The sequence below is a fragment of the Anas acuta genome, chromosome W (assembly GCF_963932015.1).
Source record: "Anas acuta chromosome W, bAnaAcu1.1, whole genome shotgun sequence".
Classification (NCBI taxonomy): Eukaryota; Metazoa; Chordata; class Aves; order Anseriformes; family Anatidae; genus Anas; species Anas acuta.
The window spans coordinates 17,232,165-17,250,419 of NC_089016.1; the positions used below are offsets into that span (position 1 = coordinate 17,232,165).

The following is an 18,255-nucleotide window of genomic DNA, read 5'->3' on the forward strand; positions in this document are numbered from 1 at the left end:
GCCCCCTCCCCCACGAGAGCCCCCCTTTTTATTGGGGAGTGTGACATCAGGTGTTATGGAATATCCCTTTGGTTGGTTTAGGTCAGCTGCCCCAGCAATGTCCCCTCCCCATCACTTGCCCACCCCCAGCCTGCTGACTCTTGGGGGCTTGGAGGGAGTCCTGATGCTGTGCCAGCACTATGCAGCAATAGACAACACTGGAGTGATACCAATGCTGTTCTATCTATGAGTACATAGCACAGCACTGTATGGGCTGCTGCAGGGAAAGTTAACTCCATCCCAGACAGACCCATCACAGAAGACAACAGACAAATAGAAACAATGAAGCATTGACTATGCATAAGTCATCTAAATGATATTAGTCAGTATTACAAGCTTCACATAGACAGAAGAATCCCTATAGTAGATGCTCATGTAATCATCTCTTCAGGGGAGGTCTCTAACTCCATTAGTTTGATTTATACCCCAAAGCAAAAAAATAAAAAATTGATTCCTTCCAAAACATTTGTACGTTTACTTGTTCAGTTGGTGACTTTTATGAAATCCTACAATGGATTAGTTTAAAGCAGAAGTTGAAATTTGCAAACCACTTCTAGCAAGCATTAAATGCCTTCCTCACTTCATGCACCATTGAATGCTTCTTTATTTTGTCTTATCTCATAGCACACTAAAGCAAAATAAAAGATACACACACCAAAACGCGACAGCCACTCTCATAAGTACCAGAAGCATTCTGAAGTAGCTTTGTTTTGCAAGGGGTTTCCTATTTAAGGAACTTTTTGTCCCTCAAAATTCAAACTAGCTTACTATGAAAAGAAAACCATGACAACTGTCCATAAGAATAAAGCAAGAGTACATCTGACATAGACTGAACTTCTGAGAGTAACCATTACTGTTCCTAGGAGTCAGTTGCTATGCAACTTAAAAGGGTATGTGGTACTTTCAGACTAGGAAGCAGTAATAAACCTGTAGTCCTCCTTATAAATCTGACCAACTTGCTTAAAGAGCTTAAAACTCCTCACAAAGAGTCACACATACCTACAGACACATCTTTTTAAAAAGGGTTATACTAACAGATTTTAACACTATATGTAAATATTAAAGCAGACAAAAATAAAGCAGTACATATCTGCACTGCATTCTAACTGAATGCAAACAGAAGCTTTCCTCTAATTCATCATTTAGAAGGACAATTTAAAAAAGTGTTAAACACTAGATCTCTGAGTTAATGTTTTAACTGTTAAAACAACTGCACATGTTCCATAGAGATATTTTATTGTACACTTTCAAAAACAGTATATCAGACTCCATATTTCGGACCATAAATTAACAACCTTAAAAAAAAACAGAACATCATGATGCTTCATTTTACTTTTTAATATCTAAACACGTCCAAAAGATCTTCAAGTTGACTACAATGTTTTTGTTAGACTGGGTTCTTCTATGTTTGTTAATCATTTTCAATCAAAAAAATCTGCAGGCCAAATTAGATATCTACAATTACCTACACACGATCAGTGCTTTCAATGAAGTTTTTCACAAATCCACCGGAGAGGGGCTAAGAAGTAGCACATAGAAGTAAACAACATGGCTTTTCTCCAAAGAATTGTTGTATAGTAACAAAATTAATGACATCTATAGGAAATAGTAAGTCTGGCTTATGGATATGTTTAAAGAGCAAAAGTCATATTACAGTAGAGTACATTTGGCAATTGTCCAGCTGTCTATTGCCAATACATAACACCTGAGCATTAACTTATCCTACTGTTGAAGGAAAGACTTCTTATCTTTCCCAGATAATTATTCAGATGAAATCTGTGTTCAGTTACCTCTACCTTTCCTTCAAATTAGATGGAGGGCAGTATCACAAACTATTTCCTTAGGAACACAAAAATAAAAAGATGTCACAAAAGCTATCAAAAAGGCTAAGATTAACTAGTCTATAAAATACCTAGTTTGTACACCTCAAAACATTTCATACTACTTTCATAGTACCTCTCAAAAAGAGGTAATAAAAATGAAGACTGCTCTGAAAGCAAAAAGTTGGTGTGTGTGTGTGACAAATTTCTTCCTAAGAAATCATTCATGAAGACAAATGGTTTTCCATCTGGTATTTTGTTTCTTCAGAATTCATAAACTTGCAATGTCCTTTCTAAAGCAAAACCAGACCTCTTCTTGCCTACATTAGGTTAATGGGTTTATAAGACAAACCATCATCTCTTGCCTCAACACTGTACTTTTAGGATTTAGCCTTGAAAAAAAAAAAAAAATGCAGTGGCAACTAATGGATTCCAGAATCAAGCAATTATTTCCATCAACTAATTCATGCAAAAAATACACAAACTAATAAGCACAGTCTTTGCTACTTTAAATTACTTTCAAGGACAGATCACTGCAACGTTAAAAGCTACCCTACTGACCATGGTCTCAGAAGTGATGGAAAATAGCCTAGAATCATGATATCAACACAGCTACAGTTAAATATATCTAGATACATTATGAAGTAACACTTATTGAATTGTACTTAAAAATTACTGGTTATCTGAACTACATTGTACTGTCATGAATTTGTCAGATCTCGTTTCCACTGATATTGTATAGACTCACTTTAGAATAGAATAAATCTTGTGGTTAAAAAGTAATGAGAACAAAGTAAATGACATCTTGTTATCTGTTGTCCTTCTGTTATGTTGAAGCATCTTGTTATTTGAAAACATCCCGTTGTCTGTTAACCCTCAGTCAGGCTGAGACTTGAGATAACTTGAGTCAACTGTCTGTTATGTCTTGTTAACTGAGACATCCTGTTATCTGCCGACCCTCAGTTAAACCGAAAGCCAACTCAGCATTTTTACAGCTTGGAAAACAACTGATTAAGCAAAAGGTGAAAAGCACATCACGAGGAAGACCTACGGCCTTCCTCCCAAAGACCACTGCCCACATCCCAAAGACCCTGGCCCACAATTCTTGAAAGGCTTTGCGCAAGTGCAAGGACTGATAAGCTAATTAGCATACGAAGCGAGGGTAGGCGGGGTTAGGTAATGAATATGCATAGGCACTAATAGAATATTCATTGTTTCGCTGTATAAATATGAGATAGTTTGTCACTTCAAACATGCACGATAGGTGGAAAGATCCCCCGTGCATCCAGCGCTGCAATAAAGAATATACCACTTAGGGAAATTTCGGCTTTGATCTTTAAATCACCACTGAGGCAAATTCTTTTTCTGTGTTGCCCAAGGAAATACTAGAGACAGGAGGTACTTCAGCAAATAGCAGTTACAAAATACTCTAACTTGAGTTGTACCATAAGTAACCTTTTATTAGGTATTATAAGATAGTCCCTTGAATGTAATTGAAGTAAATGAAACTTCTTCAGACAAACAGGTTTGTTTACGTAAAACAGGACAGAGCCTCAAGTTTGGTGAGACAGCTTGGCTGAAGACAGATTTTTCACATAAAGAAATTCAACCAGAACCAGGCTCTACTGATATAAAACCTGCACCTGGGCCAGGGCAATTACAAGCACAAATACATGCTGGGCAGAGAATGGATTGAAAGTAGTCCTAAAGAAAAAAAAACTGGGGGTATTGGTGGTTGCAGGCTCATGTTGAGCTTCTCATCATGCGCTTGCAGCCCAGAAAGCCAATTGTAACTTGGGCTACATCAAAAGAAGGGTAGCCAGCAGGTCTAGGGAGTTGATTCTCCCTCTCTACTCTGCTCTCGTAAGACCCCACCCTGTGTACTATGTTCAGCTCTGGGGCCCCCAGCACAAGAAGGACACGGAAGTATTAGAATGAGTTCAGAGGAGGGCCACAAGGACAATCAGGGGGCTGGAGAGAACTGGGGTTGTTCAGCCTGGAGAAGAGAAGGCTCCAGAGAAACCTTAGAGCAGCCTCCCAGTACCTAAAGGAGGGCCTATAGGAAAGCTGGGGAAGGACTGGACTCTGTCAGTTAGTGGAGTGATAGGCCAAGGAGTAATGGTTTTAAAGTAAAAGAGGATAGATTTAGATTAGATATAAGGATGAAATTCTTTACTCAGAGTGGTGAGACACTGGAACAGGCTGCCCAGAGAAGTTGTGATGCCTGATCCCTGGAAGCATTCACAGCCAGGTTGGATGAGGCTTTGAGCAACCTGGTCTAGTGGGAGGTGTCCCTGCCCATGACAAGGGGGTTGGAATTAGAAAGAATGGCTTGGGTCAGAAGGGACCTTAAAGATCATCTAAGACTCTATAAACCAGCACTCCTCTCTCCCCTCTTATGGAGGATCTCTCTCATCTGTGAGGCTAGCATGCTTCTACCATACAAGTTGTCCAAGTTGAATGCTCCCTTTAGTCTTTTCCACTCTAATTCTTTCTCCCTCACACCTCAGCATCAAACTTTAAGTAATTGATGCAAGTATGTAGATCAGGCTTTGACAAATACACACATGCTTATTCTTTCTAAAGAACTGTTTCACATGTACATGATAAAGATCTACCTGAAGTGAAAAAGATAATGTCATCTACACTTCAAAAATGTTTATGGTAAATTTAACATGGTAAAGGGTTATGGCACCAACAGAGGTGTTTAAATCAGCCTTCAGGTTGCTGTTGAGAAAGTGAGAAAAATAGATCCTGAACTGCTAAATAAACATTCTTTCTAGTCATTTACAGTTGACTAAAGAAGTCTTCCCCAAAATAGATTTTAAATATTAATTGTGTGTATGTTCAGATGAAGCCAGTAAAGTTCACCCTCCAAAATAAAACAGGAGATTAACAAAAGAATAACTGTAGGGTATCCCTGCAGTTCAGTTGGATATACTTCAGATGTGACTGATGTGCAATGCTTCCCAACGTTGCCACATCCAACTATCTCAAGTGAACTGTGAAATGTTAAATCATGTGGAGGTGAAGCATCTAACAAGGAAAAGAACAGTGAATAGGAAACAATTCAGCAACAGGGAACTGAATTGAGGAGCTCAATCAAGACTGAAATTGAGTGTCAGCAAATACAGAAAACAGAATTGTAAGATGTAGATTAACAGACAACACTATCAGCAATAGGTGGTGGGAAGCAAAACAGGTCAAAAACATAAATTGCAAAAATAAAAGAAGAAGTTGATAAAACAGAAGATTTAAAGACTGATATTTAGTTTAACTCCTTCTCTAGAAACAAAATGAACAAGATATTTAAAGGATATTATCTTCCACCACTGTCTGAATACAAAAAGTCCCTTTCAAAATCTAGCATTTTGTCTTCCACTTTCACAGACTTGTATCTGTTTAAAAAAAAAAATCTAGAAGACTTTTTTTCTTTAATACAATATTACTTTATAGTTACGTCAAAATTTCAGTCTTAGTTGAGAAAAGGTTTAATTCAAGAAGACCAATAATGGGATAAAAATACCCGTTTTGTGCCAGTTTGTAAGAGGCAACTAATAAAATGGAATTGAACGTTAGAGAGATAAACTACAGCAAATCCAAGGAAAGCAGGAAATACAAGGAATACAGGAAACACCCATGGGATTTATGTTAAGAATCAATGAAAAAACACTGGCTAAGGGTCTGTGAAGGATTAGATACCCACACAGTACTAATGTTTTTCTTCTTCTAAGTTAATTTACAAATAGGTTAAAAGCCACAACAGTTCTGTTACTATGTAGAAAAGCAATGACACCTTCATTAGTTAACAGAAAGACACAATAATAGGTACATTTGTTGTAAGAAGGGATTGTCTTCCTAAGACAACATAAGCTAGGGTTAATCAACTATAAGACTGTTTAAGAACATCTACTGAGAGAATACAACCTGATACAGGAACTAAATGACAACAAGAAACCATGCATACCAACTAGCAAGTTTGAACCACCTTAATTAAGAAAACATATGCACATAGATGGTTATTATTCCTATAAAGCTTTTCATTAAAGCCTTCTTTTGCTCTTCAGGAACAAATGTTTCTAAGAAAATAAGACAAAGACACAGCATTGGGTGCTCTAAATACACGTAATTCTTCTGATTTTACTGAAAACTTAGTGGTTTCTATACTATCAGATTAAATTCTACAAGTAGTATGAACTAGAGAATTCAAGAAGGTTTGAATCAGTTCATGAAAGATAACGCAGTCAAGTATTCCGTTTAGAACAAGTATGTTTATAAATAATGTGAAAATATCAATGAGAACAGAAAGTTGGGAACTCAGAAGCACAATTAGAGTTAAATTCTAAAGCTTGCAACCCAACAGATTGGTTTACAGAAACGACAGCTAATTACAGTGAAGAATTTCATATAGCACCCATTAGCCTCTCAACCTCCACTATTAACCGCTAATCACACCTTCAAGCCAATTTTAAATGATCTCTAATCCCTCTGCTGTGTTACCGACTGGCCTTCTCTATCAATACACAAAATATTCTGGAACATTACAAGCACCACAGCATCTCAGATCACAACTTCCAATAAAACAGATAAATTCCCTTCATAATAAACAACCACAGAACAATGCGCATCATTTTTGTAAAAAATGGAAATGATACTTATTCCCATATTATAAAATGGGTGAGAAGAAAGGTGGAGGACATGAAAGAATTCGAGCTGACTGTCTTCCGCCCCCACCCCCCCCCCCAATAGCAGAGCCCAAAGGAACAACCCCTGCACGGATGCTGCAAGGAAAGAGAAGATAAAGGTTAGAGTAAAAGGAAAAAAGAAGAACAGGAGAAAAAGACAAACTGTTATGCAAATGCGTGCATAACAGTTACATTCACCTGAACTGCGGAATGTTGTTCTTGCTGGTAGCGGCTGTTCTTGTAGGTGACGATTAGGAAGGAAATGGAAAAGAGCAGCTGTTGTTGATGAGTAAGAGTCACCAAGGCTACAGTGACTATGGCGCTTGATTCACAAGGCAACAGTTGCTATAACTCACAAAAGAGAGAGAGAGCAAGCGAGAGAGGAGGAAGCAGTAACCCAGCCTAAGCTACCCGGAAGAGGCAGAGCCTTTCTTATGACGGACAGCTTCTAGGACCGGAGGGGAGGTGGTGCGGTTCCCTTAACGGGGAAGGAAAATAAGGTTGGCAGGGACGTACTAATTCCTCCGCCTCCCTAAAGGCATAAGATGGCACTTTCTATTCCCAACAAATGAAATAGCAGTACTATGACAATGGACAATCCCTGGATATAAGTCACACTACATTGGAGAGGCTAGGGAAGGAAGATGATGGCTGGTGGCAGTGGCTGATTGTTCAAAAGGATAGCAACCGCCAAGCTGAAACCCGAGTGGGAGGGAGGAGAGAAAGGGGGTGTGGTCATATCTATATATCTGTCTCCCGAGTGGATCACTCTTACTGACATCCTGATGTCACATCTGTGGGAATAGAAATGTTGTTTTTGCAGAGTTACATTGTTTAGAAGGAGGGAATGTGGTACTGAGATATGCTTACAGTGATAAGAAAGTTTAGCAGGCGACCTAGTGAAATGCAGACAACCAGACTCCTTAGGACAATTAGGTGAAAATCACGGTGTTAAGTCAAGTCAGATAAGTGAAGAAACATTACCACTTCAAACAGTAAAAATGTCAAAAGAAATTTGAAATTTAACAGGCCGGCAACTGAAGGCCATGCATTGTTTGTGAAGCATCAGATAGATTGTGAACCTGGATTACCCACTCAGTGGGGAAACAGGGGAGGGTCCTGCCATCAAAAGGTATATAAACTGTGTTTTGGAACTAGTAGATGCGCTCTCTCCTGCTTGTGGGGCGCCCGCCATTGCAATCGCGAATAAATTACTACTTCACTGAGATCCTCGCCTGAGCCTAAGTTATTGGCTACGGAGTGTTTCTCACAATTTGGGGGCTCGTCCGGGATCCAGTCACCTACTGGGGAGCCCCACCGCCGCAGCAGCAGGAAGGCATGCCCCGCTGATTTCAGCGGTCCTGTGCATCGACGGTGGCGGTTCTGCGGAAAGCTGACAGAGGGCCCGAGACTGGTTAAAGAGGCAGGATCCGTGAAGTAGTGGGGAAAGGAAGAAGGTAGGCACTCCGGGTTTTTAAGAATCGATCCGGTAACTCTGTGCACAGACCAAGGTAAGAAATATTAAGTATTGCCTTGGGGGTCGGGTATCTGGTGTATGGTAAGCCCTTGCACGGGGAAGTGCTGGCACTACACCAGGGGAATCTGGTGTACGGTAATCCTTGCACGGGGAAGTGCTTGGAAGTACACCAGGGAATCTGGTAAACTCAGGTGTGCGGTAACGCTGGCACGGGGAAGTGCTTGGCGGTACACCCCCATCTTTCAGTACGTTGGTGTGTGGTACACTGCAGAAGGGAAAATTCTGTAGCACATACTGGCGAGGGTTAGGAAAGATGGGAAGTACGAGTTCCAGGGAATCTGGTAAACTCATAGGTGTGCGGTAACGCTGGCACGGGGAAGTGCTCGGCGGTACACCCCCATTTTTCAGTACGTTGGTGTGTGGTACACTGCAGAAGGGAAATTTCTGTAGCACATACTGGCGAGGGTTAGGAAAAATGGGAAAATATGAGTTCCAGGGGACAGGGAGATATCCCTGGGGGAGTGCCTACTAATAGTTCTTCCTGAAGAATGATAAGAAATTGGAAACATAATCCCAAAATTAGAGGGATTGTAAAAGAAAAATAATTTTAAAAAGGTTAAATATTGTGTATCAGTCTGGACAAAAGAACCAATTAAGGAAACAGCAGTATTTTGGCCAAAATACGGGTCTGATGAAAATTCAGGCTTTAAATTTATGTGTAAACAAGAAGATTCCTTTTTCAGAGAAGGAGCCAAGTTATGCTCCCTATAATCTTAATATTGAACTGGTGGCAGCAGCAGTCACTCCAGGAAGGGAGACAGGGACTGTAATTAACACTGTCCCTAAAAAAGTATCGTACCCTAGGCTCTGGCAAGAATTCGAACAAGGTAGAAGAGATATTGAGAATTTTGCCTTCCCTGATACTAACAGTACTAACACTAACTGTGTATCCTCTAAGGTGAACTACCCCCTCCTCCTCCTTACCAGCAGAGAGGTTAGGACTTTTAAGAGGAGAGGAAGTCTTTATTTGAGGACCCCAACAGCCTAGTTGAACAATTAGACCAGTTCCTACGACCTGATTTATACTCTTGGGGGAGGGAATTATGTCTATAAGTATGTTGTTTACAGGGAAAGAAATGGGAATGATCAGGAGGAGAGCTGCTATACAAGAATGGGAAAGAGCTCATCCTCCAGGACTAGGGGTAATACCGGCAGGGCAGAAATACCCACTTGCCAATCCTGGCTGGAATAATAATAGTGTGCAACACAGAAATCATATGAGAGACTTGGGGTCAGAATGAGAAAGTACTTGGGGATGAGACCTGAGGACCCAGTATCCCAAGGGCTCCTGAAAGGTCATTGTGTGATTAAAGCCTGGCAAAATATGCAGAAAATGCTTCGGAAGGTGGGGGGATGTAGTGAACTGACTGGGGGACCCTCCTGCGGGAGGCCCTGGAGGTGTGTGTCCGGAGGGGAGATAAGAAGGAAAAAAAAAAAAAAAAAAAAAGAGAGAGCGAAACTAATGGTATTGACAGTGCAGTGGGTAGTGAGACAGAGGGTTGGAGAAAGAGGAAGAAAATCTTCAGGGGGAGTCAGGGCCAGGATGGAAAGGAGAGGAAGAGAGATGAAGGAATGGCAGGCAAAGAAGGCTGCCTGTGTTGTGGCCTGAGTCCTAGCAGGGACAGGCTTTGATAAGATGTTTTAAGTGTGGCCAGGTTGGCCACTTCGAATAGGAATATCTGGAGTGGAAGAAGGAGGAAAGAAGGAAAATGGGATGAAATATGCTATGTTGATATGTTGTTTCGGTATCTTGGAGGGAAAAGGTATGGAATTAAGTTGGACCCTGACTGAGCCTTTGGTGCTGGTATTAGAAAAGTACAGGCTGGAGAAAGATAAAAGAAGTGTTAAAAGGGTTGCTGAAGGGGTTAAAGGTGTGGCATGTAATATTTAACAGAGCTGTTTGAAGTTGAATGAGCAGGGAAAGGTGATGTAGGCATTATCTAAGTAACAGTCTAGAAGTTTTAGTATATTTGTATATTTGCTGTGGTGTTTGTTCAGTTTCCCAAGCATCGGGGAGGGGGGAACAGCCTGCTCCACCAGGGGCCTCTCCAGCGGCCGCAGGGGGGCTTCGGCTCCAGCGCCTGGAGCGCCTCCTCCCCCTCCTTCTGCACTGACTTTGGTGTCTGCGGGGGGGTTTCTCGCTCTCCCAACTGCTGTTGAGCAGCAGGTTTTTGTTTGTTTCTTTGTTTGTTTGTTTTCGTGGATGTGCTCTCACAGAGGCACGGACTGTATTGCTCATGGCTTGGCTCTGGGCGGCAGTGAGCCCCTTAGGGGCCGGATGAAATTGTCTCTTACCTGCCACGGGGAGGCTTCTGGGTTTTTCTCACGGGGGCTGCCACTGCAGTTTCCCACGCCCCCCACTCACAGCCCCCGAACCTTGCCATCAAACCCAATACACTGGGGAACAGCTAGGTCATTACTGACTTGTGAAGTATCAGGGATTAAATTAACTAACGAAACCCTAAAAAGTGATGGGGGCAGAAGGGGCTGGGATAACAGTGCCACTTTTGGGGGATACCAAGCTGAGACCAGGGGATAAAATGATCACTGGGTAATTATTGTATGTACCCAAGGCAGGGACTAACTTGTTGAGAAGGGATTTGATGATTAAATTGAGCATTCAAACAGTAAATTGTTAGACTGGAATAACAGTGTTATTAATGGAGTGCTCTCAGGCCCTGAGAGCAAACATACATGTATATTCACCTCTGACTGGAAAGGCCCTGAAATGGGGGCGGAAGCAACAATATAGGTGGACAATTTTAGCTCAGGGGTTTACAGGGCCACCTATCTATTTGGGTAAGTTCTAAAAAAGATTTTGGAGCAATTACAACCTCCCAAGGAGGTATTAATGTTAACAAATATGTGGATCATTTTCTATTGTCAGGACAGGAGAAAAGAGTTGTGAAGAAAGCTACTAACAAGCTATTCAACTTTCTGGGAAAGCAGGGCTTGGGAGTATTGAAAAATAAATTACAATATGGAGAAAGAGAAGTCAGGTATTTAAGGCATTTAATGTCTGAAGGAAAACAGAATAAATACAGAAAGGATTCAGGGAATTGTTGAAAATTAAGAAAGAACTAAAAAGTTTTAAAAGAAAGATTTTTTAAGGAATCAGGAGCTATGAAGTCTGAAGGAAAATGGATACTCCCTGATGGGAGAGAAATGCTGAATAAAGGGATAATGAGGCAAATATTAATTGTTTTACATCAGAAGAGTCATTGGGAGGTGCAAGCAATGTGTGATGTTGTGCTACGAAAGTATGTCTGTATAGGAATATACACTTTAGCGAAGCACATATGCAGAGGATGTATTATATGTCAAAAGGTAAATAAAAAGGTCTTCTGTAACCCATCTAGAAGAGGACGGGAGCCAGGGGTTTGACCTTTCCAAAGTATACAGGTAAATTTTACTGAGTTACTTGTTTGTCCTAATTGACCACGTGACTGGATGGGTGTAAAGCTTTACTGCAAGGGTTAAAGCAGGCCTTAGAGATTGAGTGGGATTTTCACAGCCCCTGGCACCCCTTCTCTTCTGGGAAGGTGGAACGAATGAATCAGACATTAAAGAAGCAATTAACTAAACTAGTGTTAGAAACCCAACTTCCTTGGGTAAAATGCTTACTCCTACAGGTTTAAACAGCACCAAGAAAGGATATAGGAATTTTACCATATGAGATGCTGTTCAGATTGCCCTATCTGGGCAGAAAGGATGAGATACCACAATTCAAAACAAGAGAGTTTTCTTAAGAACTGTATTCTGGGGTTGTCCTCTTCTTTGTCATTTCTCAGGACCTGTGAGTTGTTGGCTCAAACCCCACCTTTGGAATTCCCCATTCACCACCATCACCCAGGAAACCGGGTCCTGATTCGGACCTGGAAAGAGTCAACTCCGGCCTGAATGGGAAGGACAATTACTAACCACTGAAACAGCCGTAAGAACTGCGGAAAAGGTTGGACTCACTATACTCGAGTGAAGGCATCCGTCGACGCTAGTACCTGGGAAGCTGTTCCTACAAAAGACTTGTTGGAAGTTGAAATTGAAGAGAAAAATCTCATAGTGGACTCTGAGCAGGATAAGAGCTTACAATTGTAAAGTAACCTTTTATTTTCACAGGTAACTAACGACTGTGACTTGTGATTGAGAGAAAGAACAAGCCTATAGTGAATTGCAGTGCTCCCAAGGGGGGGTTGTTATAGTAGTAGTGTACATCTTATTTTTTGTATCGATAATTATTTGGAAACCTAAGGTTTAAAAATAATGACAGGGAAAAATTGATTTTGTTTTTAGTGATTCTAGGCCTCAGAGAAGGCCTTGGTCAATTGGCAACTTGGAAAAGGCATGACCAGATAATAGCAAAAATGGGATACCCCATCAAAATATGGGTGACTGTGACAGAGGGTTATGTACCACAATCTGTCACGTTTGATGTTTGTGAGGTGTTAGCTTGTGGAGATTTAAATGCCCAACGACAATTGAGCAGAGAGAACAAATAACTGAGAGAGACCCAACAGCCAGATTGAGAATAGCTGTATGGAAACAATCCTCTATTGCCATCAGAGAAAGGGAGAAACTCAAGGAGAAAACAAGAGAGAAAACAGGAGGCCCTCTGAAATGTGTCAGTTCAAACAAGGTATGGGGATGTGAATGCCTGGATAGAATGGGTCAAATATACCGTCCAGAGTCTCAACCATATCTACTGCTATGCTTGTGCCTCGGGATGACCGATTGCCCAGATAGTGCCCTTCCCATGGGGGTGGACCAAAGACTCCCAAGGGATGCGATATATGATTGCATTGTACCAAGAAAAGACTGCCTGGGGAAATGAGGCCTGTAAGACTCTCTTTGCTGTTTCTTGCATGATAACAATATCACGGTTCCCCCTGCATTCTCTACAGCTATAGGTAACCATACAGCTTGCCTCTCACGGCAGGGTGTGAGTGCTACCTGGCATCTGGGAGAATTTGCCTTGTGCTACCAAGGACTTGATGGGAAACTGCTCAAGACTAGAGATCCCCAGGGCAGATCTCTGGTGGTACGGTGGAGGGAAGATCTTACGGTCCATCCTACCATCTAATTGGGAAGGCACTTGTGCACTTGTTCAATTAGCTATACCCTTCACCCTGGCATTTGAAAGAGAAACATCACAAATACCCAGAAGAAGTAAAAGAGGCTTAGGAATATCATTTGATGATAGAGTATACATAGATTCTATTGGGGTACCTAGAGGAGTTCCAGATGAACATAAAGCCAGAAATCAAATTGCTGCAGGGTTTGAGTCACTGTTCTGGTGGGTAACAATCAATAAAAATGTGGATTGGATTAATTATTTCTATTATAATCAGCAGAGATTCATCAATTATACCAAGGATGCGATGAGAGGAATCGATGAACAACTAGATGCCATCAGCAAAATGGCTTGGGAAAACAGGATAGCATTAGATATGATGCTCGCAGAGGAAGTAGGTGTGTTTGTGTGTCCAATACTGAGCAACCATTGTTGCACTCTTATACCCAACAATAGTGTCCCAGATGGCTCGGTAACAAGAACATTGCAAGGGCTTACCACCCTTGCCAGTGAATTGGCAGAAAAAGTAGGCATATTTACATCCTTGATCGTAGTTGTAGGAGTTTTGACAGCCATTGGTTGCTGCATTATCCCCTGTGTAAGAGGACTAGTACAGTGGTTAACTGAAACCGCACTATTGAAACAAATGTCCATGGAGCTACCACCTTACTCAGATAAGGAGATAATGAGGAGATGGAAAGCAAAGAAAGCAAAGAAGAAGAAGTCTATCAAATTGCACCTTAGAGAAAGGTTTTGCAAAAATCAACAGTTTATAAAAAAAGAAAAGGGGGGAATTGTGGGAATAGAAATGTTGTTTTTGCAGAGTTACATTGTTTAGAAGGAGGGAATGTGGTACTGAGATATGCTTACAGTGATAAGAAAGTTTAGCAGGCGACCTAGTGAAATGCAGACAACCAGACTCCTTAGGACAATTAGGTGAAAATCACGGTGTTAAGTCAAGTCAGATAAGTGAAGAAACATTACCACTTCAAACAGTAAAAATGTCAAAAGAAATTTGAAATTTAACAGGCCGGCAACTGAAGGCCATGCATTGTTTGTGAAGCATCAGATAGATTGTGAACCTGGATTACCCACTCAGTGGGGAAACAGGGGAGGGTCCTGCCATCAAAAGGTATATAAACTGTGTTTTGGAACTAGTAGATGCGCTCTCTCCTGCTTGTGGGGCGCCCGCCATTGCAATCGCGAATAAATTACTACTTCACTGAGATCCTCGCCTGAGCCTAAGTTATTGGCTACGGAGTGTTTCTCACACATCCGATTAGCAACCAAGAGAAAGTTTTTTTGTTTGTTTGTGTTTTTGTTTGCTTGTTTGTTTTTGTGCAGGGATCTCTGTTCAGGGGATTACTTTGCTTTTCCACCATTCTTGTTTCCTGCCACTCAGAAGCAATTGCAGAGTAAGCAGGAACTTGTTTTGTGCTCACTGTTTGTCACCTTTCTACTAATTTTTCCATCGGAAAATGGCAGGGAAGAGCTGCTGATAGATGGGGTATTTGTGGCCAGCAGGGAGGTGATTCTCCCCCTTCTCCCCCTCTATTCTACCCTTGTGAGGCCCCACCTAGAGTACTGCATCTAGGTCTAAGGCCCCCAGCACAAGAAGGAACTGAACCTGTTAGAGCAGGTCCAGAGGAGGGCCACAAAGATGATCCGAGGGCTGGAACACCTCTCCTGTGAAGATGGGCTAAGAAATCTGGGCATGTTCAGCCTGGAGAAGAGAAGGCTCCAGAGTCACCTCATTATGGCCTTTCAGTACTTAAAGGGGGCTTTTAAAAAAGATGGAGTGTAACTCTTTGCTCAGTCGGATAACGATAGGACAAGGGGGAATGGTTTTAAACTAAAAGAGGTGGCATTTAGATGAAAGGTTAGGAGGAAAGGGGAGACCTTGTAGTGACTTTCCAGTACCTAAAGGGGGCCTACAGGAAAGCTGGGGAGGGACGCTTTGTCAGGAAGTGGAGTGATAGGACAAGGGGGAATGGCTCTGAATTAAAAGGGGTAGATTTAGATTAGACATTAGGAAGAAGTTCTTTACTCTAAGGGTGGTGAGGCACTGGAATGGGTTGCCCAGAAATGTAGTGATGCCCCATCCCTGGAAGTGCTTAAGGTCAGGCTGGACAGGGCTTTGAGCAACCCAGTCTAGTGGGAGGTGTCCCTGCCAACGGTAAGAGGGTTGGAATTAGATGATCTTTAAGGTCCTTTCCAACCCAAACCATTCTATGATTCTATAAAAACATTTTGATAGGACAGAAAAGGAAGGGAAAATAATAAACGAATATACAAAAGAAGTAAGGCACAACACAGTTGCTCACCACGCACTGACCGATGCCTACCCAGACCCTGAGCGTCTTCTGCTCCCCCCAGCCAACTCCACACATATTAATTTTTCAGCTTGACATCATATGGTATAGAATATCCCTTTGGTCCATTTGGGTCAGCTGTCCTGGTTGTGTCCCCTCACAGCTTCTTGTGCACCCCCAGCCTCCTTGCTGGCAGGGCAGCACAAGAAGCAGAAAAGTCCTTACCTCTGTGTAAGTACTGCTCTGCAACAACTAAAACATTGGTCTGTGTGTGTAGGAATGGGTTAAAAGTGGAAAATTGGTGAGGACAATAGGTTGAGAAGGGAAGATTGGTGAGCATGATTATAAATACACTCAAGTGACATTGCAGCTGGGATGGACTAAAGTCTGGAGAGTAGTAATGCAGGAAAACATACATGTATATCTATTGCTTTTTATGCTCTGTGTGTTTGACAAGTGGAACATCTTTATCAGACATACTTGAGCTCCCTGCCTTGGTATGAAGAAGATCAAAGCACAGTGAAGATCAAAGCATGGTGGTAAACTACACCTGTGTGAACCCTTGATAAACAGGTGTAAACAACAGGTCAGCAATCCTCTAGCATGGACCGAGTTCAGCAGTGTCTGTGTCCCCATTTGTGTGCCTCTGCCTGAGTGTTGCTTGCTTCAGGGATCCCCTATTGGCAAGGCAATGAAAATAAATGTACCTTGTGTTTCAGCCATGGGTCTGTGGTTGTTCCTGCTGCCTGCGCTGACTCGCACATTTGGCATAGTCAGCAGGATCCAGGAACAGTTATGCCATGGCTAGCAAAAAAGTCGGAGGCTGGGGAGGCTGTGATGGCGACTCCCCACATTCTGGGATGGCCCAGTACTGAGTGCTGAACCCCTGTGTCTGCTTTCCTAGCTATGATGGCTCCTCTGGAAGCATAGCCTGAGCTAGTTGACAGGGCAGTGGTTACCCCCTAGACAACTGAGATGGCTATGTGAGGATTGCCATGGAAAGTGGCATCAGAGTCTTCTTGCAAGCTGGCAGCGAGATTGGAATGGCTATTAGCTACTGGGTTTAGAGCTCTTGACTGTGAATTTGTAACATTATGTAGTAAAGCGAGAGAGTTGGAAGAGGAGGTCAGGACTTTACAAGATGCAAAGGTGATTGTGCAAGAAGTAAGTACTGCTCAAGCAGAGCTGTGCTATGAGCAGCAGTGCACTGTAGAACAGCTGGTGGTGCATATTGCTAATGAACAAAGGCGCAGATATGGGAAAAGTGGGGGTTCGCCTTCCCAAGTTCATACTCTTACTATTTAACCTTCATGGGATCCCAGGAAATGGGATGGAAATATCTGGAGTGAGTCTTCAGACTCTGAGATTGAATTTGAGCTAGACTTAGAAGGTAGGGAGGTGGTAGGAGCACAACCCCTCATACAAATGAAGGGGCAGCAGGAGCTGGCAGATGAAGGGGTATAGATCACACACGCTTATACCCCAAAAGAGTTAAGGGAATTTTTAGAAGTGTGTCAGCAAAGCAGTGGGGAAGGTGTACTGGCATGGGTTTTGTGAGCTTGGGATAGTGGTGATGCATCTATCCATTTATTAATGGATGAAAAAGATTTATTAAGCCCTATAGCTGGTGATGATCAGATACAAAGAGGTTATGCTCAATTACAAAATACCAGAGATCCCGATGGGCAGGTTATTATTGAACGTAAACTATATCAGTGGTTGTGTGCAGCAATTTTAATAGCATATGCAGATCCTGTCAAATTAGCATCATCCCTCAGAAGTTGATATACAATGGAAGAACTTATTAATTTAGTGCAGCAGATGGGGATGGCTCATGCATTAAATTACAGAATCCAATCCAGATAGGGTAGCAGTAACAAGAAGTATCAAAATGCAGCTTTTGAGAGGGATGCCTGCATGCAGCTTTTGAGAGGGATGCCTGCTTCACTGAAACCTTTGATTATACCAACAGTCTTGAGTGCTACTGGTAATGTAGGCACCCTAGCAAATATCTAGAGGGAAATTTGGGATCTAACTTCAGGAGGATCTGTGCAGGTAGTAAATAAAGGAAAGCCAGCAAAACCAAAAGGAGTTGCATCATGGGTAACAAGGAAACAGATGTGGAATGATCTTGTGCAAGCTGGTATCCCACAATCAGAAATAGATGGGATCACAACATGTTTCACCAATAGCAAAAATTAGCACCCATGTGGAGGAAAAAAAAAATTCCCCCTCCACCCTGCCTGCCACCTCAAGGCAAGGCCCTACCTGGCTGTTGTGGTCTCAGGTGAGACTGTGTGACATGTAATTGAGACATACTTTTGTACGAAGCGAGTGTGGAGTCCTGATATGCGGTTCCGTAGCTACGTGAGGGGTGTGGCCAGAGACAGACGAAGCATGAGATAAGAGAGAGAAAGGAAGAGTCTCGGGAAATTTGGTGTACGGTACCCCTTGCACGGGGAAGTGCTTGGCAGTACACCAGGGAATCTGGTAAACTCATAGGTGTGCGGTACCCCTTGCATGGTAAAGTGCTTGGCAGTACACCCTTATTTTCCAGAATTGGAACGTTAGTGTGTGGTATCCTGTAGGAGGGAAAATTCTGTAGCAGCACACTGACAAGGGCTAGGAAAAATGGGAAAATGTGGGTTCCAGGGAAAAGAGAGATATCCCTGGGGGAGTGCCTACTGACAGTTCTTCCTGAAGAATGATAAAAAATTGGAAAAATAAAATTAGAGATTATAAAAGAAAAAAAAAAGAAAAAAAAAAAAAAGGTTTGTCCTGGTTTCAGTTAGAA

At 42.1% G+C, this 18,255-nt stretch overlaps 1 protein-coding gene across 2 annotated transcripts in view; it reads right to left on the reverse strand.

Annotated features, from left to right (window-relative positions):
• Positions 1-7,248, reverse strand: part of LOC137847010 (transcription factor RFX3-like) — a 236,061-nt gene extending 228,813 nt beyond the window's left edge. Inside the window, exon 1 of one of the 2 annotated variants that reach the window (XM_068665209.1) lies at positions 6,743-7,248. The gene's annotated coding sequence lies outside the window, so the exon portion shown is untranslated. The remainder of the gene's footprint in view (positions 1-6,742) is intronic. The other variant, XM_068665210.1, reaches the window with a different exon arrangement.
• Between the last annotated feature and the right edge of the window lie 11,007 nt (positions 7,249-18,255).